Source organism: Hemibagrus wyckioides, unplaced genomic scaffold (genome assembly GCF_019097595.1).
Source record: "Hemibagrus wyckioides isolate EC202008001 unplaced genomic scaffold, SWU_Hwy_1.0 Contig7, whole genome shotgun sequence".
Lineage (NCBI taxonomy): Eukaryota > Metazoa > Chordata > Actinopteri > Siluriformes > Bagridae > Hemibagrus > Hemibagrus wyckioides.
Genome location: NW_026690809.1, coordinates 463,002 through 489,249, shown reverse-complemented (window position 1 = coordinate 489,249; position 26,248 = coordinate 463,002). Strand labels below are relative to the sequence as shown.

At 37.8% G+C, this 26,248-nt stretch overlaps 1 long non-coding RNA gene and 1 other non-coding gene across 2 annotated transcripts; both read left to right on the top strand.

Annotated features, from left to right (window-relative positions):
- The first annotated feature begins 6,778 nt into the window (after window positions 1-6,778).
- Window positions 6,779-7,157, top strand: LOC131350674 (uncharacterized). The gene is made up of 3 exons (XR_009204286.1): window positions 6,779-6,830; window positions 6,915-6,984; window positions 7,074-7,157. It is a non-coding gene; the product is annotated as an uncharacterized LOC131350674 (long non-coding RNA).
- An 11,160-nt stretch (window positions 7,158-18,317) lies between these two features.
- Window positions 18,318-18,389, top strand: trnae-uuc (transfer RNA glutamic acid (anticodon UUC)). Its single transcript has one exon. It is a non-coding gene; the product is annotated as a tRNA-Glu (tRNA).
- Window positions 18,390-26,248: the final 7,859 nt, after the last annotated feature.

Below are 26,248 nucleotides of genomic sequence, written 5' to 3'. Positions count from 1 at the left end.
GGGATGGGCTTCTATCAGGGGACAGGTTCCTCGTTGACACCTCATGTTCACCACCATCTCCGGCTTCATTTTGCTGAGCAGGTCGGCTGTTGTCGTCCTCGTTAGTGCTGAGCTCTCTGTTGTAGTTGAGCTCATCTTGTGGAAACACAAACGTCTCCCTCCGTCTCCCTGTGTCAAAGAAGATGAACAGACAATGAAACACATCTAATAACATCTCATAAAAGGAAGCAGAAAACCTTATTTTAATAGCACTGTGTATGTTTTATAAAGCAGGCAAACCTCACTATCAAAACAAGAAGTATTTACACAAGTTATATTACTGTAATCTTCCTATAACACTGCATTAAAAACTATTTTATTTACATTTACAGTATTTACATTTTAGCTGCATTTATAGGTGTTATACAGGGCTCTTCCAGTATCACGGCTTCACTGTTAGTCACACTGTGCACTTATTTCAATGCTTAAAAATATCTTCCCCCAAAAAATGCAGATTAAAATACATTTCTATTACAGTCTATTACTTTAGCACTTTCTTACTCCAGTGCTTCACATCCCCTTTGAGTCCAATTGTGTCTCCTCTCAAAAATTCGCCCTTTATCGTAAATTACACTACTCCTAACTATTTTATTCACGACAGCTAGAAACAAAACCTTGCTGAACAGAATTGAAACAAACAGCTTGATATTTTTGCCTAAGCTGCACTCTACATTGCCACACTAGCTCCATTTATTTGTACCGATTGGTTTTGTTCAGCTAGCTGCCTTTCCTCACAGCCCCTTTCTCTCTCCGCTTTAACAACTCGACAAACACGGACAATGAAAAATCCTTAAAATAATAAGTTACTTCATGTTATTGTAAGTATTTTAACTTATTCTATTCACTCCATCAAAAAATAACTATGAACACTGAAAAATAATTACTTAGCTACATGCTAACTAGCCGTCTAGCTAATCTTTGCTAATACTCTACGGCTTGACTTAGTAAACTTTAACAAACGTTAAGTAAACATTGGGACTTTTATGAAAAGCTGATGTTAACATATCTGAAAACATCAACACTGTTTTCTTCTTCCCTGCTCGTTTCACTGGAGTCTGCCATTTTGTCCGCTAGCTTTAGCATACTGATCGGGTACGTAAAGCGATTAGCCGAATAAAGATTAGCCGAACAGAATTTCTCAAAACCATCTAATCATATAAAACGATATTCCTGATTGTGGTTTTTTGTAATAACGCGGTGTTTAAAAGACTTTATACTTAAGTGAAAAAGAGGAAACTCAGTAACTCACCGTTCCAGGGGTCGTACAGTCCGCTCCATCCGGGCTCGGGATCCACATCCGGGTGCTGAGGCTCGGCTCCTCCCTCGAAGTTCATCATCGCTGCGCTGTAGAGTCGGTGTAGGAGTCAAATCCAGTAGTGGAGTACAGAGAAATCCGAAACAGGGGCGTAGCAAAAATGCCAAAAGATAATCCAAATCTTGCGACCTTCAGAACCAGTATAAACCAACACTAACTAGTATAAAACAGCACTAACTAGTATAAAACAGCACTAACTAGTATAAACCAATATAAACCAGCACTAACTAGTATAAACCAGTATAAACCAGCACTAACTAGTATAAACCAGCACTAACTAGTATAAACCAGTATAAACCAGCACTAACTAGTAACAAGAGTCAATAATGAATACATAATAATAATAATCATAATAATAAGCTGAAATGTCCGGGAAGCCCAGGGAGTGAAGCATAGCTGAAGTTTAAGGCAGCATGTAGCTGTACAGTTAGAATTCAAGCTGTAGGACCAGTTTAAAGACGATACGACCTTAAAAAAAAAAAAAACTCCTGTTTACGGCATCTACCGAAAACCTCCGAGAAAAACCGAACTGTACGGAAACCCGGAAGTGAAGTCCGTAAAAAATGCATTTACAAATTATATATTTTACATTTTATAATTTGCTCCTGCTGAACACACTCAGTGTCCTCAAGGTAGGATGATCTTTATCCTTTAATGCCACACTGTTTCTACAATAAATCATGTTAAAGTGACAGTGTTACAGTCTAATGTTATGTAGCACACAAGACACCTCATCTTGTCGTGAATTAGCCTAATGCTAGTTACCGTGCTAGCGAACCTGGCTACTGGTTTAAACTACACAATAAAATCATTAAGCTCGGTTTAAGAATTTATTTTATTTCCACAATGAAATATTTACCCCATTAGAAGTCCATTCTTAACAACCCCTTCTCCTGGTTTTAATAAAATAAATCGTGCTTAGCTTTGTGATTCAGCAGCTAGCGCGCTAACGGACTTTAGCCGATTTTTAGCGATTTCAATGACAGTGTAATATTTGGACTAATCATATCTACCGAGAGAACTTGTATATTTGTTGTAATTATTTAACACTTTATTGGTTATATTAATGTGAATATGATATTTCTCCTAATAATAGTTCACCTGCTAGTGAACATGCTGCTGCTTTAAATTACACACTAAAATCCTGAACCGAGTTGATGAGCTCGGGTAACGAGAATTTAGTTTATTTCCATAATATAATATTTACCCATTTAAAAGGTGACTTTTCACACCCCTGAGTACTGGTTTTACACTAAATCATGACTAGACTAGTGATTTAGTCAGGTCTAAAGGACTTAGTTACAGATGTATGTTATCTACCTAGAGAACTTCGCTAATCATTTCATTTACACAGTTAGCATCATGCTAGTTATCGTGCTAGCGAACTCGGCTACTGGTTTAAATGACACAATAAAATCCTTAAGCTTGGTCAAGAATTTATTTTATTTCCACAATGAAATATTTACCCTGTTAGTAGGTCACTTTTAACAACCCTGACTACTAGTTTTACACTAAATCATGATTAGCCTTGTGATCCGCTAGCTAGCGCGCTAGCGGACTTTAGCCGATTTTTACCGATTTAAATTACACTGTAATAGTTGGACTAATTATATCTACATGTCTATTTGTTGTAATTAGTACACATTTTATCGGTAAATATAATATAAATATAATGTTTAGCCTAATGTTAGTTAAGCTGCTAGTGAACTTGGCTGTTGTTTTACATTACACACTAAAATCCTGAACGAGTTGATGAGCTTGACCAACGAGAATTTCATTTATTTCCACAATATAATACTCATCCCCATTAAAAAGTCACTTTTAACAACCCTGACTACTGGTTTTATACTAAATCATACTTAGACTACTGATTAATCAGCTCTCGCGCTAAAGGGCATGGTTACAGATGTACACCGATCAGCCATAACATTATGACCACCGACAGGTGAAGTGAATAAGACTGATGATCTCCTCATCATGGCACCTGTTAGTGTGTGGGATATATTAGACAGCAGGTGAACATTTTGTCCTCATAGTTGATGTGTTAAAAGCAGGAAAAATGGGAAAGTGTAAGGATTTGAGCGAGTTTGACAAATGGTGATGGCTGCACGACTGGATCAGAGCATCTCCGAAACTGCAGCTCTTGTGGGATGTTCCCGGTCTGCAGTGGTCAGTATCTATCAAACGTGGTCCAAAGAAGGAACGGTGGTGAACCAGTGACAGGGTCATGGGTAGCAAAGGCTCACTGATACACGTGGAGAGTGTCGGAGAAAAATAACAAACCCAGCTTTGACTTATATACCTAGCTTTAAAAGGTAGCTTAAAAAGTAATGTACTTAATGTTCTAAGTTCTGACTTAGCAATATTCTGCCTAAAAGTAGTGTATATCTATCAAGAGTTTTTTAGCCATTGATTAAGTAGTTGGCCTTGATTAATACAAGTAATAAATATAAGTATAATAATTACGTATAACCTATATGATAATCATAGTCTTTATAATAATCATGCAGAATTATTAATAGTAGCGTGCTAGCGTAATAACCACACTGAGACTGGAAATAGAAAAGAGAAATTTATTGGAACATTAGGAGTTACAGCTCAGTCAGTCAGCCTATCCAGTGGGATCAGTGGGACCGGAGGGTCAGTTGTAGAAGACGGGACCTCAGGTTCCTGAGGAGAAGTTGGAGAGTAATCAGTGGGAGAAACTGGAGGCGAATAGACAGGAGAAGATTGGGGAACATCATGAATACTGTAAGGCAAAGGCGCAAATCCAGGAGAACATTGGGGAACGTCAGGGGAACTAGGAGATGAAGAAGAGTCAGAGGAGATCTCAACAGGGACATTCTCAGTCTGGACGCCTTGAGAGGTGGTGCGTGTCCAATGCCAGTAGAAGGTCTGAGTAGACTGATCACAGGTTGTGGGGTGAAATTGGGTGCTCTGATCAAGACAGACGGTATCTCTCACGATGTGGTGAGTGAGGTGAGGAGACTCAGGAATAGAGGATTCAGATAGGTGTTCCAGGACACCAGTAAGCTCAATGGCCAGGCAAGACAGCTGATACTGGCGATAGCGGCGCAGAGCACTCCTGGGACCTCTCCGGAAGATAGCGCGGCGGGCTGACTGAGCTAGAAGGAAGAATGGGAAATGGAAAGAGATGAGTGAAGATGAGTGAAGTGCATATTGCGTGACTATGTAATCAACAAGAGAGAGCATGCACTAAGGCAAGAGGAAAACAGTGTGGGGAGTAGGCCAGGTTACTGTGACGCGACAGTGGTAGGTGGCTAGGGGAGACAATAGCATTGGAATACCAATAACCAACAGCGATTAAAAGAGGGAAGGATATGAGGCAGCATAATGGCAAGGCTTATTTTAAAAAATAAAAATAAAACTTAGATCAAGCAGGTAGAGAAAAGTCAGAATGACATAGAGGAAGAGATCAGGATACTTACATATTGTTGTGGAGGGCAACGTGCGAGGTCAGGATGATCTGAGGAAGCAACTTGGGAGGTGGCGGTCAAATGAAGTCGATGAGGAAGTGGCGCTTATAAGTAAGCACTATTTTTTTCTAAAAATTGTTGACTTAGCCTAAAAATAAGGAGAACTGGAGAGGAGGAAAATTGACGTCATCGAGGGGAGGATGGTATTAAATTAGGGGCGTTATCGGGACAAATAAGAAAATAATGGGAAATGGTAAAACGTATGTAAATTAAGGAAGGAGGGATTAAAGTAGCCATACACTGAATATAATGGGAAATTGCTGGAAATATTTAAATTAGAGAAAAGGAGGCGCCATGGGGCACCTGGGGTATAAGTAGAGGGGAACTTTTCGGGGTTTTGGAGACCAGCTGCTCTCTTCAGTAATGCATGTTATTGACTGCATGGCTGAATAAAGAAACCTGCTTCTTCTCATCTGCTGACTGAGATCTCCTTTATTTTGGCTGTTTTTATGGTTTGTTGAGTTAATTATGTAAGATTATGGAAAGCTAAGAGAAATTGACACAATCTAAAAATTCCACCCTGTGATATGTCCACTCGGAGGGGGCTCTGAGTTCCGACAACACACTGCTTGACTCGCGAGGTAATCACAGTCTTTATTACTCTGATGAAGAGAATGGACATTTTTCAACTGACATGATTTTTAGAAGAGCACTTTTGTGAAATGTGGTTGTAGATCTTGAGTTTCATCTAATTGTCTTTTACAGGGATTCCCTTATTATACCAGTGATAAGGAGAGTTTCACTGGCATTCAGGTAAGGGATTATTCATTGTGGCATCACAAAATGTTATGAACTGCAGTGACTAATTGTGTTTGTGTGTTTTAAGTTTGTTGAGCCGAACATCCACCTGCTGCCCACAGAACAACCTCAAGACCCTTCACCTGTTTTTCTGGTAACCAAAGCTTTCATTTATTTCCTAAAGCTGATCACTGGATTTTACAAGGTTGTTTTTACTGTAAGTGACAGAATATTAGTATGAAACTGCTGTGATCAGAAGCACTCATGATCTTCCTGCTCTACTTTTCACAGCCGCTCGATGCTGGTGATCTGATCAGCGCTTGGTGTAATATTCAGTTCCTCTCTGCACAGGCCTCCATCTCCCAGTTCAAGGTATTCTACAGTGCAGCAGCTGAGATACAAACACACAAACACCCGTCTTTACAAGTTGTAATGTTTAGTTTTGTTTCTCTATTTTCAGTCAGTGGAAATGAAAACATACTTCCTGGGGATGATAAGGGGCCCACAGAGCCGTCTTTGTTGGTTTAAATCCACCAAGACGAGCAGCTTGAATCACATGGTAATCACAGACTTAATTACTCTGAGGAAGAGAATTGACCTTGATGATTATTAGACGCTCACGTTTGTGAAATAGATCTTGAGTTTCAGCTTTTTGTCATTTGCAGGGATTCCCTTATGAGTCCTCCATAGAGGACTGTTTCACTGGCATACAGGTAAGGGATTATTCGTTGTGGCATCACAAATCTTTTGTTAATTGCAGTGACTAATTGTGTTCACTTTAATTTGTTCTCTTAAGGCTGAATCTGGGAGGGTTACAGAGTTCATCTCCTGTAACCGAATGGAGACATCATTCGTCGTGCCACATTATTTTGTGGTAAATTTATTGCACTGTCATGAAGTGTATCTTGTAGTTAGTAACTTTTAGAATTTTGTCAGTTGTGCTTTTATTTGTCTTCAGTGTGGATATTTTTTTTATTCAACAGCAAACCATTACAACGGTAACCTGCACTTTGCTGTATGTGGCTGAAGATGGACAGATGTTCACCTCCACTTGGGACTATGATCACAACGACTGTGAGGTAATTCAGACTTTCAGACCTGATGTGTATCTACATATGCTGCTATTCCCCTGATTCGGATACTGTAAAATTTACTGTGTGAGTTTTAATGATTTAATGATTTGGCTTGCAGGAGAGTGAGGAGCGCCTTAACCCAGAGGAGTTGGAGGTGCCCTTTATTTGGTACGATCCTCTTCACTCTTTAATGATGTAACAGTGTATTGTATGTTTAATATACACTAAACATTTACATCTCTTGTTTCTTAGCTGCCATCTTTCAGACAGAGGGGTGACTGAAATCGGCCTGAAGGTGCCCGCGCTTCGTGAGGCGTTTGCTGTGAGTAAAACCTTTATTCAGCTGCTGTTACTGCGCAGGTAAAGTCCACTCTGCTTTAACTTTTATATTGTGTGCTGTCTTATATTCAGTCTCTGCTTGCCAGCATCCACAACCAGAACTTCTTGTTCATGGCTGGAAAGAAGATGGTCATGCGACTGGCAGCAGCTAACAACCAGGTGACTTCAGAATGATGAAAGACTGTATCATTTTTGTGATGGAAATAATTTCAGTTTCTCAACCATAGCCAAAGTGAGTTACAGAGATTTTTTCGTTTGCTTTAACAGGATGCAGTTGGTGTGCAGTTGGCCTACGAGGCCCTGATTCGATTCCTGAGGACGCCTTCCAATCAGGAATCGATTAAAGCAGAGCTCAGCTCCTGTGTAAGCTAATAAACGCCTGTGTGAAATGACAGATGTTTAAAGATAACAGATTTTGCTAATATAGAAAACAGGACTCCAATATGTAAAGCTAATTTATTTTTGTATCTTTTCTACTCTGTGCAGGACCACCACTACAACTTCCTGGATGTTTTTTTGAGCTGATTTTCTTCAGCTACTTTATAAATGGCTCAAAACCTCAGCCAGTAAATGTCTTATCAGGAGATTTCTAAGTAATGTTTGAGTTTCAGAACATGGTCTATTTGATCTGGTTTTCTTTTTCCATATTTTTTAAACCTGATAAGACACGGCATTAATGAAGCTTGTCTTTCTTTCCAAAAGTTTAAGGGAGGTTTCTTGGAGCGCCTGCTTGCGCTCTTCAGCATGTGGGACGTGGACGTGTGGGAGCCTGCAGCAGAGCTGTACTTCACAGTGCTTATTGTAAGTGTTGAATATCTTCTGATGCCACGATCCACAAATTCTCAGGATTGTATCTTAAACTCAGTGACACTATGTTGGATGTGTGTGGAATTTGTCAATAGGATTACCTTACAGAGCTTGCTGAAGTACTCTTCACTCAGCCTCTGGAGCTCTACAGTGACCCAGCAGCCTTAGCCACCACAGTTCAGCGACTCCTCAAGCTGCACGTCCAGCTGATGATGGACATTTTGGAGGAGCTCTGAGCAATGTCTTTCCCCTTACCCACTTCATCTTTTCTTCCTCTGTTTCATTTCATCTTCTTTTCTCTCACTTCTTTTTCCTACATTGCTCAGGCTCCACACGTAAGTATGAAATCATTTTATTTCTATTTTTGATCAACTTAATATTTAAAAAATCTCTTTTCTTTCCTACAGGTTTGTACAGTGAACCCCAGGACCTGAAGAAGGGCTTAACCTTAGCATTTAAGATCCCTCGTCCCTTAATAATCATCCCTTATTAATCTATCCCTCTGTTCCTATCCCACTCCCCCTATTCCCATCAATAGCCTATAGATTGTAAATACATATATAGAATTGTTTAGAAATAAACTTATTTGTATACTTCTTATAGACTTTGCTTAAATAAATGTTTATATTTGTTCCTATTGCGGTCTCATTCTGATTATTTTTAGCCATCAGTATATGTATAAAAGTTTCCTTTAAACGCAACACAAACTGAATTTTTCACTCATATACAGATCATTTTTACAGAATTTCACAACCTTTAAATGGTTTAGTAAAATGTGAAAAATAACAAATATATTATATATTTGTTATTATATTATATTCAGTGTTGGGGAAAGTTACTTTTAAAAGTAATGCGTTACAATATTGTGTTACTCCCTAAAAAAGTAACAAATTGCATTACTTAGTTATTTTTTATAAAAAGTAATGCGTTATGTTACTTTTGCGATACTTTTTCTTAAATTTGACCAGTAGACTCGTTCTCTTTTCATTTTATACACATAGAAACCTATATGTGTTACATTACAAAGTAAACTCACAGTCCAAGTTAATAAAGACATTAAAGAGTGCAATATAGTCTTCCTAAAGTCATTCTAAAATTAGATCAATCTGCAAATGTTTTTTCAAAAGGTTTTGTGATCGGAGAGCACGGCCCCTGTCCATTTCCCTGATTTTGCTGATGATATTACAAAATGTCGGCGCCTTCACAGTGAAGAGTGGCTGCATCTCCTCAACAATAAATGCAGCAACCAATTTACTGAGTTCAGTCAAACTAATTGTTTTACCTGGTGGTGAACTGAAATCTAGCTTTTGTTGTTCAGCAGTAGGCGGGGTATATTAATACTGACATACATGGTTTGTTTATGTAAACTAATGTTAAATAATATCATTTAAGGGGACCATAATGTAAAGCATTATTGATTGAGTCATTTCCCATATGAGTAACAGTTATTCTACCATAATTTAAATCATATCTAAGGCTGGGTTTGATTAGGAGTGGGATTATTAGATAGATGAATTCAGACCCTCGCTGTGAAACATCACCCCCTGGACACAGGTGGACACAGAGTCCCTCATTTATTCCAAGTGTAGGGTGGCTTGAGTTCAGACACCATTAGTCAGGTGTGACGGCATTAATCATACTGCAGAATTCCTCTTCACTAAACAGCTTACGAGACAGATACCCCCTGCTGAAGAAATGTGTTTGCTTCACTTTTGTTCAGTCACACAGGACAGCTGTTCTAACTGTTAGATAAGCTTTATTAACTCCACTGATCAAAATGTTTGCTTCCAGTTCCCTTTTAGTCCTACTGCCAACACCATTTTTCCATTTTCAGACAGATCACATTTATCTATGACAAGAAGCAAGATATGCCACAAATGATCTAAAACCACACCATCAGACTGAGCTTTGTCCAGCAACTTCCATGTACATTAGTGTCTTAAAAATCAATTTCAGCCACAGCAGTATGTCAGAGCTTGAGATGCATTTCCTCAAAACACCTGGAATCAGTTATAAATGTTGCCTGCACAGACAAAACAAGGACATTTTAAGACACATTGAGGCCATTTCTGTCATAAATGAACACACTTAAATTAATACACTAGCCTTCAAAATAAGGAATGTACAAAACAGAAAAGAAATATATAAAAGCTGGACACTTTATAGCCTTGCTAAGGCCATAATAAAATATATAGTGGGGTCCAAATGTCTGAGACCACTAGTAAAAATGCTTCTTTTTGGCATTTTTTTCTAATTTAATACATTAATTTGTTATACAGATTATATTATTTGACAACAACTTGAAGTAAAATCTTTGAAATTTATGCAAGATGCCTTTCTGAGCTTCTAGCATTTAGCATGTTGCCTTTTTTGCTTTAAATGAGTGTGTGCATTTGAGCTGCATGGACACCACAAGTTTATGTAAAACCTTACAAGCCATTTTAGATCAAATGCATCAGTGTGTCACTTGAACACATGCTTCAGTAAAAAAGATCAGACATGAGGAAAATCTGACCTTTAAATAGACACCTAGAAAGAGTACAGAATCTTAAATGAACTATTGTTTACTTTCTATATTTTAAATAGGAAAAAATGCAGTTGAAGAAAAATCCCAGATTATTAATGTGGTCACAGAATTTTGGACTTTTTTTTCAGTGGACATAATCAATACATTTATCACATTACAATTATTTATGTGAGTAATAAACCATATAAACATACTGTGATAACACTTTACATTAAGGCTCTGTTAACTTACTTTATTTACTGCATTAGTTAACATTAAAGAAATGCTTATATGAAAGCTGATACCTTCTTTATAACAGATCACCTTAGACCCTGAATCTCTTCTTGGAGCTGGATATGATTTGTATTGTGAAATGTGAACTGACAGAAACTTCTTAACAATTACTGGTATACTTATGAAGAACAATTTACTTTAAAATAAATAACAGAACTGTAGGATGGGAATAATGAGGATTTAAGTGTTTTAAACCTAAGTGCCAGAATCTCTTCACAGAGCTTTAACTATGCGGTATTTCAAGATAATCACAGCCACATACAGTGTGATGAGATGAAATAATAATTCTCTTGGACTCAAGGTCTAAGACACATGTATGACATTCACAATGCTGACGAGACGAAGCATGCAGGGAGGGGCTATGGGTAACAGTGGGGGTAAGTACACACATGGGTAGAGTGTAAGTATAAGAGTATAGGGTATAAATACTGAAATCACAAAAAAGTACATTCAAAATGAAAATTATACATTATAGAAAACACAGGGTCCAAAACTTTAAAGTGCAGTAATGCTTCTAAAAGTAACCTGAGATGAATGAAATTTAAAGTGACACAGTGTGTAGTAAGGTGTTAAGTCAGTAGCCTGTGTTATTCCTGCTGCCACCTCTGTATGATGGCCTTCTGTACAAGTATAAAAATAAAATTTCATTCAAGTCATTTAATTCATTTATTATTTCTATTTCATTAAGTGGTTACAGGCTGGTCTTCTTGTGAAAGTATATAAAGAGACTTAATGCATTACTTCTATACTCTGTGGTACCTGATAGTAAGTCTCCTGTATTAGGTCAATTCTCAATCTCACCACAGGATGGCAGTATCGGATACAGCTTATATAAAACAAGGCGAAACCTAGAACTACCTCATCATCATTAGATTACATATCCAACAGTGAGATTGATTTGTTGTGAGAAAGCCTAGTGCGTAAATTGATTGAAATAATAAGTTGCTGAATTTTCTCAGGAACAGTCATCTAGTTCAATTCAGTGAATGTCAGATGATGTTTGTGTTGCCAGGTGTGTGGTTTTTAGACCAAACAATTATTTCAGGTCTTGTGTGTGGCACATGTTCCATAATACTTCGTGCCAAGTAAGAATGTCACTTTTGAGAGATACAAATTTTTCTCTGCTGACCAAACACAAGGAGTGAGTTTTGACCAGTACCTTGCGGAACTGCACACACTAAGTAAGACGTGAATTTGAAGATTTTAGAGACTCAATGGTGAGGGACAAAATAGTCTGTGGGATTCCTGATAATGGTCTCAGGGAAAGACTGTTATGTGAATCAGCTCTGACACTGGAGAAATCAGTCAATATGTGTAGACCTGCTGAAATAACTTGTGCACAAGCCAAGGAACTACATAGAGAAGATGCTGCAGTGCAGGCCATTAAAAAAGAGGAGCAAAACACATTTTGCAAAGCAAAAGCTGCAAAGAATGAAAACCCCAAAAAGTAAATGCTGAAGATGTGGAAGCGAAATCTGCAACAATAATGTCTCTCCTGCGATGTCTTGCAGACCAAGATGACCTGTTAGACCTCCTGAAAGGCTTATTGAAATTTGTTAAATATTTCAAGGACTGGGGTAGTTGAAAAAGAAAAAGGTTGATTGTAATATCTCACAGTTAAACTGCAACTATTGTGTTACTGTTAGATAAAAGAAAAAAAAGGTTGTTTTTTGCATAAAAGTTAGTAATAGTAGTAAAGAATCCCAAAGATAGTGCTTTACTTTTAAAGTGGGGAAGATGTGATGTTATGAATGATTACATGTGATTTTGGTTCCGGGTGTGTGTGTGTGTGTGTCTGGACAGTTTAGAGGGGAACCGCAAGTTGTGCTATAAGAAATGTTGTGCAAAATGCTAAGTAAAGTGAAGTGGCTAAAAAGACATTGAAGCTCTCCAGCATGTTGATTAAAACATAAAAGAGGGCATCACATTTAGTGCTACATCACATACACACATATGGTCCACAGTGTCAGTGTGAAATGCCACAGAAATCACATTGTTTGTTTCTGGAATTAGCCTGAATTAGCATATTTATGTTTACATTTTTTATATATATATAAAAATATATAAAAATAAAAGTCCTCACAAATCACCATTAGCCAGTGTACGGTATACAGTGAGGGAAAAAATTATTTGATCCCCTGCTGATTTTGTACATTTGCTCCCTGACAAAGAAATGATCAGTCTGTAATTTTAATGGTAGGTTTATCTGAACAGTGAGAGACAGAATAACAAGAAAAAAAAAATCCAGAAAAACACATTTCAAAAAAAGTTATACATTGATTTGAATTTTATTGAGTGAAATAAGTATTTGATCCCTTTGCAAAACATGACTTAGTACTTGGTGGCAAACCCTTGTTGGCAATCACAGACGTCAGACATTTCTTGTAGTTGGCCACCAGGTTTGCACACATCTCAAGGAATTTGGGCCCACTCCTCTTTGCATCCACGACCCATTTTTAATGCCCTGGCTGAGGGAAGGAGGTTCTCACTCAAGATTTGACGGTACGTGGCTCCGTCCATCGTCCCTTTGATGCGGTGCGGTTGTCCTGTCCCCTTACCAGAAAAGCACCCCCAAAGCATAATGTTTCCACCTCCATGTTTGACGGTGGGGATGGTCTTCTTGGAGTCATAGGCAGCATTCCTCCTCCTCCAAACACGACGAGTTGAGTTGATGCCAAAGAGCTGGATTTTGGTCTCATTTGACCACATGACCTCTGAATCATTCAGATGTTCACTGGCAAACCTCAGATGAGCCTGTACATGTGCTTTCTTTAGCAGGGGGACCTTGCGGGCGCTACTGGATTTCAGTCTTTCACGGCATAATGTGTTACCAATTGTTTTCTTGGTGACTATGGTCCCAGCTGCCTTGAGATCATTGACAAAATCCTCCAGTGTAATTCTGGGCTGATTCCTCGCCGTTCTCATGATCATTGAAAAACTCCATGAGGTGAGATCTTGCATGGAGCCCCAGAGGAAGATTGACAGTCCTTTTGTGTTTCTTCCATTTGGGAATAATCGCACCAACTGTTGTCACCTTCTCACCAAGCTGCTTGGCGATGGTCTTGTAGCTCATTCCAGCCTTGTGTAGGTCTACAATCTTGTCCCTGACATCCATGGACAGCTCTTTGGTCTTGACCATGATGGAGAGTTTGGAATCTGATTGATTGCTTCCTTCTGTGGACAGGTGTCTTTCATACAGTTAACAAGCTGAGATTAAGAGCACTCCCCGAGAGTGCTCCTACTGTAATCTCAGCTCCTTACCTGTATAAAAGACACCTGGGAGCCAGAAATCTTTCTGACTGATAGGGGATCAAATACTTATTTCACTCATTAAAATGCAAATCAATGTAGAACTTTTCTGAAATGCATTTTTCTGGATTTTTTTCTTGTTATTCTGCCTCTCACTGTTCAAATACACCTACCATTAAAATTACAGACTGATCATTTCTTTGTCAGTGGGGAAACGTACAAAATCAGCAGGGGATCAAATAATTTTCCCCTCACTGTATATTTTAGTTACTTTATGTCTTGTGCAGGTGAAACGTTCAGTTCCCTCAGTTTCCAATACAGGGTTGGGGTAAGCACTATTTCTAACAGTCATGGACACCTGTCTCAATGCTTTCAAAGTACACCCAAGTTGTATAGTCTGAAGATACAGTATATACATAGTATTCTATGCATAAAAGGCTAACATCAATAACAGAAGCACCATGCTTTAAGAAAGACACTTTTCCTTCTTCTACAAAATACACACTGGCGTAGATGAACTTGTAATTGGCATCCACAACAGCCATCATTATTACAGAGAAGCTGGACTTGTAATTATGGTAAAGACTGCCACCTTTAACTGGAGGCTGTGTACGGATGTGTTTACCATCAAGCGCAATAAGCAATGTGGGAATTGCCATTTAGATTGAAAATCATGCGCTATTTTACGCCATTCTGCCTCTGTTGTGGGTCTAGCAAAAGAACAGAAGAACAGATTTGAACATTATTTCTTTGTCACAGAGCATAAAAATAAAACATTTCTGAAGCATTGCAAATATGGATTCATTACTTAAGGCTTCATTGACTATTACAGAATAAACATTAAAATACAAAAAGCAGTGACCTTGAAAATACAAATACTCTGGGACGTTATAGCTATATTGATCATCACAGCATACTACTGTTTTTTGTACATTACTGGTAATCAGTGGTGGAAGATGCATTCAGATCATTTATAAACTATACATATGTATACTTTTATTAAAATTACTTTTTAGTTATAAGTTATACATGACTGAAAACCCAGATAAAGTCATTTTATTGGTGACTGTTTTGTACATAAAATAATCATAATGTAAAGAACATTCTGTAAAATCATCAACTTGATATCTGGAATATTGAGTAAGGCCATGTTGAAGATTGAAATCATTACAAAATGATTGGAACAAAAAATTTGATGGTCCTAACCTCATAGTAAAATTGACACTGTAGGCTGGAATTCACAGACCATCACAAATAACTGATGCATTTTACTGAAACAGATGTTCATTTTTAAGCTAATTTTACTAAAAGTTATTTTTTACCAATGTACTAAATGTGTCCTTTAAGTACAGCATTTGAGTAAATGTTGGGAATCAGTGAGTACCTACAGGAGCAGCACAGGTCTCCATGACTATGTTAGAAATAGTGCTTACCCCAACCCTGTATTGGAAACTGAGGGAACTGAACGTTTCGCCTGCACAAGAAATAAAGTAACTATAAAATATAGCAACACACACTTAAAAGTAATACTTGTTGAATCAAATATTGTTCTGCCAGACCCACCTGTTGCCAAAAACCGCATGGTCACAGCTAGACGCTCTTTTGGGGATATTGCCCGTCTCATTTGTGTGTGCTGCTTGGTTATGAGAGGTCCAACCATCCCCAGCAAGATATCAAACTCCTCTGCTGTCATCTGCAGAAGCTTCCTGAATCCAGTATTATCGTACATTTATTTGTATGGTGAGCACAATATTATAGTTTATAGGTTTTTACCAGAAAAAATGGGCAAGCCTACAGTATGGACAAGGGCCAAATTGTGATGGCTATATGACTGGATCAGAGCATCTCCAAAACTGCAGCTCTTGTGGCGTGTTCCCGGTCTGCAGTAGTCAGTATCTATCAAAAGTGGTCCAATGAAGGAACAGTAGGTTATGGCAGCGAGTGAGGGCAAGACTAGTGAGAAAACCTGAACACAATCAAAGGGGGCTGAACACAAATGCAGATAACCAGATCACAGTTCTGGAGAAATGTTTACTTATCTTTAATTAGATAATAATGCAAGTCAAATAATCCACAAAACAAATCCAACAAGTCAGCTCAAAAGACTTGACAGTAGTTCCAAAGAATAAATCCCCAAAATCCACAAGGTTAATCCAAAAGCATACAAAAGGTTCACAGGAGTCTAATCAAAAAACAAAGTCAATACTTCCAAAAAGTCATTCTAATTAGTCCACAAAATAAATCCATAAGGCGTTCAAAAGAGCACTTGTCAATCAATCAAAACAAAGAACTATACCAGATGCACAAAGTCTTTTAAGGACAAAGCCATAAAACAGAGCACACGGCTGACCTAGACTTAATCAAGGTACAGGAAACACTAAGCAAAGTATTTGTGGAGGAAAAGGGTGACTTAAATACACAAACCTAAACAAAGCACAGGAGACACCTATTAGACATAATGACAGAGACTGGACACCAACAAAAAGGCAGTGGGGGTCTCTAGTGGCCAGAAAACAGTCCACAACCCTGACAGGAAACCAGTAGATATCAGTTTATATCTTGCTCTGTTCATGTTTCAATTAGTTGCATATCTTACCTGTATATTTCAGTCTAGTTGTGTTGATATTTAACATGATCAGAAAATGACAGATGATTTTCAAAGTCTTTTCCTGTTTCATCATAAAATGGACATAATAAAGCGTCCAAAAGTCAGAATGGACAAACCCATGTGTATAAATCACACCAAAATATGGATTTGAATTAAAACACTTAAGAGAAACATTATTTCAGACTTTTGGATAACAGCTTGATAGACTTTTATTTGATAATTATGTGCAGTATTGAGATTAAAATTTATACTTGATTTGGATTGGTCAGAAGGTGTTCAGCATGGACCTGATAGCAGTTCAGGTTTCAAATCAAATCTCTCTTTTTTAAGAATGTCCTCTTTCTGATTATATATATACAGTTATACAAACCAAAAAATAGTGTATGTCAAATATGTACAGAAGAAACTGAGTTTGAGTTTAGAGACTAACTAACTAACTAACTAACTAACTAACTAAATATAATCACAATCGTTTACATCAGCAAACAAAACATTAATATAAATTATGTATACACAGTGCACATACTTGATCAAGCCACAATTATAAGGACATCCTAATGATTAGACTGACCAACTATAAAAGAAGAATTCACATAATCAGAAATAAATAAAAATTAATGGCCCCAAGTTTCAGAAAATATGCCAATATTGCCCTTTATTGTGTACCTAATTTTATCCAAATGAATGAAGCTCATAACATCTTACTGCCAGTCATCAAAAGATGGAAGGAGAATTTGTTTCCATAGCAGAAGAATATGCCATCTAGCTAATAATGTTACCGTTAAACGTGACTTTATTGGATTACCCACAGAACTGGCGAGGAGTTCACCAAATCGCTCAGTTAATAACGGCCGGGAACGCTTCCTCAACGGAATCCGAAAACGATCACCGATTGCAGCCAGCAGCATGTTGGTGTTGTGTTCATTTCGATTCACTGCGCAAAACGTTATATAACCAAAGCCACAGTACCATTGACCTCTTCAACTTAAATCATTCTTAAGCTTCTTGATGAACTGAGGAGAACTCTCTTTTGGCTTATTTTCTCTCTCGGTGTCTGTGAGTGTCAGTCCCAGTGTCAATAGAACTAATCATGTAGTGTATCCGGGTTGCAGGATTTTTTAATTTATTTGTTTGTTTTTTTTTATTTAAAAAGCACAGAAGGTATCATTTGGGTATGAATCTGTTCGTCTCTCGATATAGTGTCAAAAAAGACTACAACTATTCCAATCATGTCTAAATCAAAAGCCACTGCACCAGGCCAGAGGGGCGCCAGAACCCATATCACAACATGTAGCAGCTCCTTTTTCCTGCTAGCCCAGGTGTGTGGGGTGCCGCGATCGTATAGTGGTTAGTACTCTGTGTTGTGGCCGCAGAAACCCTGGTTCGAAGCCGGGTCACGGCATTGGCTTTTCCACATCACCGTTGAATGCTAGGCATGGCTTTTGGCCATTTGTCACTTGAAAAGCATAAGCAGGTAGGACCCCGCTCCCCTTAAGATTCTAGGTTCGACTCCTGGCTGGCTCGGCTGCCTTTTAAGAGCCCAGAGGTGTGCCACAGACTCCAGCTGCCGAATTGCTGGCAGAGTAACACCTCCCATAATCCCTGAAATGCGGAGAGTCCTGTACTAGGAGGTATGCTGGCTTTCTGCACCAGGAACACCAGCCCACGCTCTGTCTAGCGGCTGATCTTCTGCTGGAGTGACAGCTCGAGTAGCTGAATGCTCGGTCAGCGCTGGCCGATTTTGTGCTCTGCAATGCAAGGTTCCCATGCAAAGCTCTGGATGATACCGCGCTGGAGCTCAAACTGCTTGGTGGTCGAGTAAAACACCGATCTCAACTCTCCCAGGGAGCCCTCCCATATGGTCTAGCGGTCAGGATTCCTGGTTTTCACCCAGGCGGCCCGGGTTCGACTCCCGGTATGGGAACGTGACTTTATTGGATTGTCCACAGAACTGGCGAGGAGTTCACCAAATCGTTCAGTTAATAACGGCCGGGAACCTGGTGGTGAACTGAAATCTAGCTTTTGTTGCTCAGCAGTAGTTGTTATCATGTGGGTGTGTGTGAAAGTTAGAGAGAGACCTTTGCACACTAACCTTGATGTGTCTGAGAAAATCAAAATATGTACCTCAGCCCTCACAACTACATGGAGTACACAAAAACAAAGTGTATTTCTGCACCTGTGGCCTTTGGATGGTGAGAAGTACAGACTAAACCTATGTATGGCCTGTGTATGAAATGCTTGTCTTTTCTTGATGGTAAAGCCAGTTTGAAACTACCTTAAAATCCTTCAGCGATACACTTTTCCATTTTTTCTGTAAAATATCTACTCTGCATCAGATTTATGAACATTGTCACCACTGCCTCGCGGTGCCTTGTGCTGATGAGGATCACATTCCTCCCCCATTTCAGAATATAACTCATGACCATGGTGTTCTGCACCAGGGTGGGTGGTCTCTCTCACTTTCTCACACTCACACACACACACACAAAAGCCAGAAACTAAGCTTTCTTTGCTCAGGCCTATCTAAAGGGTTAATGGTGCCACTTGGTCATCAACAGTAAAAATCACAAACTTTACCTCTTCCCAACAGGGAAAACCAGCAACAATCAAGAATGCATGATTATATAGTGTCATGGCTGTGCAGACAAAAAATGTGGTTATAATGGAAGTCTATGGGGCAAAAACATCCACCAACAGTAAATTAGGGAGAAAAAATTTAATCTGATGCTGCAAAAAAAACTAAAAATGCATCAGAGCTAATGTTGTTACTAATCTTTGACATGTCCAAGACTGTGATAAAAAGTAAAAAAAATATCCAGTCCACAATCACTTTATATATTGTTTTTCCCCAAATCAGTGACATCATTTATGAACTTGGCAATTAAAGAGTTAAAATCCTGGATGTTTTTGAACATTTAGTAGTTTTGATCAGAACTGAGGTTGATTAACAGATTTATGCAAACAAAAGTTGAAAAAAAAAAACATCTGATATATTTTTACAGCAGTTTATTTTAGTGCATGTTTTCATCCCCAAACATAACATTAGGGTAGTGAATTTGAACTATTTCTATTTTTTGCAGATATATGCACAGAGTTACTCGAGTTGATCTCAGGCAGATCTTTCTTAGTTACTTGGACTCACTTGCACCACGATTGATCAAGCTCTATAGATCAAGAAGTGGAGCCTTGGGAGGAGAAATTCAAATACTCCTAGACAGACTTGATGAACGGGTAACAACATCAGTTTACTTCAAATTGTGAGGTTTTAAAAAACATGACTGCATACTACAAATGTTAGCTGTAGTAAAAGCCATTTACTTTGTCCATGTTTTTCCTGCTTCCTATTTGTGTTTTAGACCACTGCTATCCTGACACACAGGAAATCTGCAGCACTTTGTGGCCTTCCCTTGTTTCTGAGAGAAAAGGAGGACAATCTACTGAGAACGTATCTGGTAATATTTTTTATCTTATCCGTCATGTCTAACATGGCTGGCCTGTGGAGAAGTTTGTGAGAATGCTATCCTTTCTCAAATTGCATTTTAAGGGCATTCAGAATGTGCTATTGGGAGTGTATAGACTACAACCCAAACGACTCGCCTTAAAACAAAAATGTAAGTGTATTAAATATTTTAATGATTAGTGAACATAAGAAACCAAAACGCTCTAAATTTTACAGCAGTTGACTGACAATTTGGGTCGTCAGTAAAGTGCTGTAATATCTTAATGTTTCATAAAATGACACATAACCCAGCACACTTGCTCATTTGACTGATGTAGGATACAACTAAGCTGAAAGATAAGGGTCTTACTCAACCAATGCTGCTTGGAAGTGTGCTGGAATTTGAACACAACCTTCTGATCAAGCCTTCTGTCACTGAGCCATTACAACCATGCCAGAGCAACACCATAACTAGTTTGCATTGATTCAGCTATTTCTCCCACTGAATTAATGGCACTTAAAGATTCCAGTGAAGCAGTGCAAGCTAGCTGTAGTGATGGCTTTGAGTCTCTGATAAGAAGGTTGTGTGTTCAAGTCCCAGCACAAAACATAACTTCCTTGATTGTATCCTTGAGCAAGACACTTCTTCTTTTTCTTATTTTTGTCCTGTATTGATTTTGACCCATAGTTTGTTGTCTCTGTAGGACACAGTCCAGAAGGAAACCTGCACTAAGGGACTCAAAGTAGATATCCTCAGTTTTGTTGAAGATGTGGCAATAACCAACCCAAACACAAGAAGTATAGCTGTGGTGCTGGAAGAGAAAATTGTGCTTGATGATGTTGATGACCTGCCAAATGCATTTGCTTTACTTTTTGGTATCATTTATGCACTTAACATTGAGCACCTGAAGAAGTATACCTTCGAGGTGACCCAGACATTATTTCTGCACCTTGGCTCTCAGTGTACTGCAAGAGTGCAGTCATTGAAGAATAAGCTTCTGAAGCTGGATGTTTAATCTTGGCTGCTGTTTATAAAAAAGTTAACAGTTATCTATGCACTTTCATAGTTTTGTTAATGGAGCTGAGTTTGTTGGACTTGTTTGTTGAACTGTTCAAGCTGCAGCTGTGAAGCCATAGCAAAGTCATTTTTGGTCTTTTTCCATTGTTTTACCCAAATCTGATTTCTTAGAAATATACAGAATACTTGCTGACTCAAAAGGTTCAGACTGTAGTTTCATGGCCATAGCAGTGAATCCAGAAAAAGTCGTCGTTGTATATTTCTCAATATTTCATCTAGTTGTGTTTTGTATTCAGTGATTATTTGTTCTTTTTATTTGTTTTGGTCTCAAAATCTCTAATACTGCTTTTTTCACTCCTTGGACTCAGATTGTTTATGTACCATTGTTTAATTCAGGCTTACTCTTTTATAATTGGTGCAAAATTTTATATCGTTTTTTTATTCCTATTTGCAAACTTTCTTTCATGTTTGTATCGAATTTATTACATTATAATTGATATTTTATTGAAGATAAATGATATTAATATTGAAAAGAGAGCTTTTTGTAAAATGTATATTCAGTACCATGAATAATGTCTGGATTTTTGGTTGTGGTCATTTGTTTCTGTTTACTGGAGAGTTATTGAGGCTCAATGCCTTGGTTTTATTAAATGCCATTCAATAAATAATAGCATTTATTCAAGTTGGATTGATTCATATTTTGTCTTGGAAAAGTCTCTAAATATCTGTTCATTCTTAAACTCTTCCAGTAATCAGTTCTGCTGTTTGTAACACCTCAGCTTATGGACAGACTGAGATGCAGACAGATACCATAAGCACAGACACAGCTCTTATTTTATATGCCACCATTTGCTCTTTAAAGACTTGTCTCATTTGTTTTAAAATGGATTTGAATGGGCTTGAACACACGTATGAAAACAAACAAAACGTTACACGTCTCATTATCAACTTCTTTGGAGCATTTATTAATAAACTTGAACAAGCATCGGCTCTGTACATCCGACATTAACACTATAAACGTTTTACATAGAGTGCATTGTATAACGTAATGACATCACACCCAAATGAACCGTAATACATTCAATAAAACAAGAGTAGTTCGGCTGATGCCGTAATCTAACGAGTAAGAGTGCAATACTTAACACCCACACTTGCTCTTAGCTTATTAAGTTACCTGAAAACAAAATAACAAATAAGGCTTCTCTTTCACATAAACGATGTAAACATAAACCTTTTACTCTTTTAAGTACCAAACATATCTCGAGCAAACCTCTTTAACTTTAGCTTAGTGGCTGGCTTTGTCATAATGTCAGCAACCATTTGCTCTGTAGGTATTCCAAGATTACCTTGCCATCATTCACAGTTTCCTTTATAAAGTGCTACTTGATGTCAATGTGCTTGCACCTTTGCCTGTAAACTGGGTTTCTGGCTATTGCTATTGTACCTTGGTTGTCTTCATACACTTTTGTTTGTACGTATTGGTATGTATCCATACCTTTGAGTAGCTACTTGAATACTCAAAGCTACTCAAAGGAATAAAAGGGAACCGCAAGGTGTGCTATAAGAAATGTTGTGCAAAATGCTAAGTAAAGTGAAGTGGCTAAAAAGACATTGAAGCTCTCCAGCATGTTGATTAAAACATAAAAGAGGGCATCACATTTAGTGCTACATCACATACACACATATGGTCCACAGTGTCAGTGTGAAATGCCACAGAAATCACATTGTTTGTGTCTGGAATTAGCCTGAATTAGCATATTTATGTTTACATTATATATATGAAATTCCTCACAAATCACCATGAGCCAGTGTACGGTATATATACTTGCAATTCTGCATTCTTTATTCTTCTGTTCATTTGTTTATTTCAGACTTACATATTGCACACAGAACTTCTGGATAGTGTAGTGGACCAGCACCGTTACATCCTCCACAGACACCCTCACACATTCGTACAGCCAGCAGCCCTGCTCTGGCCAGTACTGACAGCATTTTTCCTAGAAACACATGCAGATTCAAAACCATTTAACCTTTACAAGCATTTCCAGAGCAAACTGTGTGCTATATTCATGTGTTTTACCTCTTTTCTCTCTCTTATGTTAGTCAGCATGACTATGGTGGCAGATTTGCGCTCCCAAACCATTCTCCAGAAACCAGCCACTGTCTCCGGTTTCGGACCTGCAAACAGACCTTTTTAAAGCTTTCCAGCAGAAAGTCATGACATTCAGTAAATTCATTCTGACATTCACTCTTCTGATCTGTATGCTGTGTAACGTGTGGGTGCCTGCTTCTGTGTTAGAATCTTGAAAACTGATGAAACCCTCAGATGAAAGGTCACTTACACTAACTACTAGCTGTAGTTAACTTTAGGTCTACACATATTGACTGCTTTCTCCAGTGTCAGAGCTGCTTCACATAACAGTCTTTCCCTGAGACCATTATCAGGAATCCCACAGACTATTTTGTCCCTCACCATTGAGTCTCTAAAATCTCCAAATTCACAAGTCTTACTTAGTGTGTGCAGTTCCGCAAGGTACTGGTCAAAACTCACTCCTTGTGTCTGGTCAGCAGAGAAAAACTTCTCAAAAGTGACATTCTTACTTGGCACGAAGTATTATGGAACATGTGCCAAACACAAGACCTGAAATAATTGTTTGGTCTAAAAACCACACACCTGGCAACACAAACATCATCTGACATTCACTGAATTGAACTAGATGACTGTTCCTGAGAAAATTCAGCAACTTATTATTTCAATCAATTTACGCACTAGGCTTTCTCACAACAAATCAATCTCACTGTTGGATATGTAATCTAATGATGATGAGGTAGTTCTAGGTTTCGCCTTGTTTTATATAAGCTGTATCCGATACTGCCATCCTGTGGTGAGATTGAGAATTGACCTAATACAGGAGACTTACTATCAGGTACCACAGAGTATAGAAGTAATGCATTAAGTCTCTTTATATACTTTCACAAGAAGACCAGCCTGTAACCACTTAATGAAATAAAAATAATAAATGAATTAAATGACTTGAATGAAATTTGTTTTTATACTTGTACTTCTTGATATAATAAATAGCTTTTCTTTTCTTTTCTTTGTTAAACACTTCAGTTTCAGACATCTGAATCAGTGTTTATAAGTTAGGTCTGGTGATTAATTTCAGCTGGAGGATGTGGAAAGAAAACAAGGCCTGTCCCTGCACTTTCCTTCACTTAAAGCACTCTGAAATTTCCTTCAGGATGAATGTAAAAGTTTACAGAATTGCCATATTTGGCTGACGGTCTGTGTGCTCAGCTGTTTAAAGAGGCAGAAGGCCATCATACAGAGGTGGCAGCAGGAATAACACAGACTACTGACTTAACACCTTACTACACACTGTGTCACTTTAAATTTCATTCATTCTCAGGTTACTTTTATAAGTATTACTGCACTTTAAAGCTTTGGACCCTGTGTTTTCTATAATGTATAATTTTCATTTTGAATGTACTTTTTTGTGATTTCAGTATTTATACCCTATACTCTTATACTTACACTCTACCCATGTGTGTACTTACCCCCACTGTTACCCATAGCCCCTCCCTGCATGCTTAGTCTCGTCAGCACTGTGAATGTCATACATGTGTCTTAGACCTTGAGTCCAAGAGAATTGTTATTTCATCTCATCACACTGTATGTGGCTGTGATTATCTTGAAATACCACATAGTTAAAGCTCTGTGAAGAGATTCTGGCACTTAGGTTTAAAACACTTAAATCCTCATTATTCCCATCCTACAGTTCTGTTATTTATTTTAAAGTAAATTGTTCTTCATAAGTATACCAGTAATTGTTAAGAAGTTTCTGTCAGTTCACATTTCACAATACAAATCAAATCCAGCTCCAAGAAGAGATTCAGGGTCTAAGGTGATCTGTTATAAAGAAGGTATCAGCTTTCATATAAGCATTTCTTTAATGTTAACTAATGCAGTAAATAAAGTAAGTTAACAGAGCCTTAATGTAAAGTGTTATCACAGTATGTTTATATGCTTTATTACTCACATAAATAATTGTAATGTGATAAATGTATTGATTATGTCCACTGAAAAAAAAGTCCAAAATTCTGTGACCACATTAATAATCTGGGATTTTTCTTCAACTGCATTTTTTCCTATTTAAAATATAGAAAGTAAACAATAGTTAATTTAAGATTCTGTACTCTTTCTAGGTGTCTATTTAAAGGTCAGATTTTCCTCATGTCTGATCTTTTTTACTGAAGCATGTGTTCAAGTGACACACTGATGCATTTGATCTAAAATGGCTTGTAAGGTTTTACATAAACTTGTGGTGTCCATGCAGCTCAAATGCACACACTCATTTAAAGCAAAAAAGGCAACATGCTAAATGCTAGAAGCTCAGAAAGGCATCTTGCATAAATTTCAAAGATTTTACTTCAAGTTGTTGTCAAATAATATAATCTGTATAACAAATTAATGTATTAAATTAGAAAAAAATGCCAAAAAGAAGCATTTTTACTAGTGGTCTCAGACATTTGGACCCCACTATATATTTTATTATGGCCTTTGCAAGGCTATAAAGTGTCCAGCTTTTATATATTTCTTTTCTGTTTTGTACATTCCTTATTTTGAAGGCTAGTGTATTAATTTAAGTGTGTTCATTTATGACAGAAATGGCCTCAATGTGTCTTAAAATGTCCTTGTTTTGTCTGTGCAGGCAACATTTATAACTGATTCCAGGTGTTTTGAGGAAATGCATCTCAAGCTCTGACATACTGCTGTGGCTGAAATTGATTTTTAAGACACTAATGTACATGGAAGTTGCTGGACAAAGCTCAGTCTGATGGTGTGCTTTTAGATCATTTGTGGCATATCTTGCTTCTTGTCATAGATAAATGTGATCTGTCTGAAAATGGAAAAATGGTGTTGGCAGTAGGACTAAAAGGGAACTGGAAGCAAACATTTTGATCAGTGGAGTTAATAAAGCTTATCTAACAGTTAGAACAGCTGTCCTGTGTTGTAATTATTTTATTGTTCATATTCTTCTTATTAACATGAGTTAATCATAATGGACTTTATACTGGACAATGGCAGCACACTGAGCGCTTACTCTAAATAAATGATGTTTATTATTATTTTTGTGGGAAATGGTGATGGAGTTCTAACTGAAAGACTACAAACTAAAATATATCATCCTATCATCACATACTCTCCCATCCAGCATGTCTAGACAAACATGCGTACACATGCACACGTGCACACAATCTTGGTATTTCCAATGACCTTCGTATTGGTGTAGATATTTAATGGAACATGCCATTTCAGAGGCTT